Genomic DNA, 1,840 nt, shown 5'->3' on the forward strand with positions numbered 1-1,840 from the left:
AATGTAATGTCTTCATTGATTGAAGATATACTTTACTTCGTGTGTTGCACATCTAAGTCATCAATATGCATAAGGGTTAGGATGTGTGCCTGATCACAGGACATTTGAGGATTCCAGATATTTAGCTCACACCGTAACTTTGCAAACCTTTCTCATCCAAGGGCTTGGTGAAGAATATCTGCCAATTGCTTCAGTGTTGACGTGTATGATATCAATGTCTTCCTTCACAACATGATCTCTGAGAAAGTGATGACGAATTTCAATGTGCTTTGTCTTCGAGTGCTGAACTGGGTTGTTGGCAATCTTGATGGCGCTTTCGTTGTCGCAGTAGAGTGGCACTTGCTTCAGATGAATGTCATAGTCTTTGAGCGTTTGCTTCATCCATAGAAGTTGAGCGGCAGCAAGATCCAGCAGCAATGTATTCAGATTCAGCAGTGAGAGAGATACACAGTTCTGCTTCTTTGAAGACCAACATACAAGTGATCGTCCCAGAAAGTGACATGTGCCTGTGTAATGTAGACTTGCGATCAACTTTGTCACCAGCATAATCAGCATCCGAGAATCCAACCAGATCAAACTCTGAGCCCTTTGGATACCATAATCCTAGAGTTGGGGTGTGAGCCAAATATCGAAGAATTCGCTTCACAGCTAAGTGATGCGACTCCTTTGGTGCCGCTTGAAATCGAGCACACATGCAAACACTAAGCATAATATCTGGCTTAGAGACACATATGATAAAGTAAAGAACCAATCATGGAGCGGTATACCTTTTGATCGAACTCTTTACCATTGTCGTCAGGACCAGATGATGCTTGGCTGGCATTGGCGTCGTGAAGCCTTTGCAGTCTTGCATACCGAACTTCTTCAGGCAATCTTTGAGATACTTCTCTTGAGATATGAAGATACCATTGCGTTGTTGTCGTATTTGAAGACCGAGGAAGAACTTCAGCTCCCCCATCATGGACATCTGATATTGCTCTTGCATCATATATCCAAACTCTTCATTGTACTTCTGATTGGTGCAGCCGAAGATAATGTCATCCACATATATTTGGCACACAAACAGTTCACCATCATATGTCTTCGTGAAAAGAGTGGGATCAGGGAACCAGGTATGAAGCCTTTGCTCTTCAGGAAGTATTTGAGTGTGTCATACCAGGCCCGAGGGGCTTGTTTGAGGCCATACAGTGCCTTGTTGAGCTTGTATACCATGTCAGGATGTTTTGGATCTTCAAAGCCAGTGGTTGTGCAACATACACTTCTTCTTCAATCTTTGCCATTGAGAAAGGCACTCTTCACATCCATTTGATATAGAAGTATGTTATGATGATTTGCATAGGCCAGCAGTATGCGTATGGCTTCAAGTCTTAGCCACAAGAGCAAATGTTTCATCGAAGTCAATGCCTTCCACTTGAGTATATCCTTGAGCAACGAGACGAGCTTTGTTTCTGACAACTTGACCATGCTCATCTTGCTTGTTGCGGTATATCCATTTGGTGCCTATTATATGTGCTTCCGTGGATCAGGACGCTTAACCAGTTCCCATACATTATTCAGCTCAAACTGTTGAAGCTCTTCTTGCATAGCTTGAATCCATTTAGGTTCCATGAAGGCTTCTTCAACTTTCTTGGGTTCTGTTAATTGAGACGAATGCGAAGTGCCCATAGAAATTTGCTAGCTGAGTTGCCCTTGAACGAGTGAGTGGACCGGGTGCATTGATGCTTATCAATATTCTCAATCTGCACTTCATTGGCCAACGCCGAGGATGTACAGGCGAAGACTTTGCTCTGCTGTTCATTGTCTTTGTTGGAAGGAATGTCTTCAGGCTGAGCATTTGTCT

Source organism: Triticum urartu, chromosome 5, assembly GCF_003073215.2.
Source record: "Triticum urartu cultivar G1812 chromosome 5, Tu2.1, whole genome shotgun sequence".
NCBI classification, from domain to species: domain Eukaryota; kingdom Viridiplantae; phylum Streptophyta; class Magnoliopsida; order Poales; family Poaceae; genus Triticum; species Triticum urartu.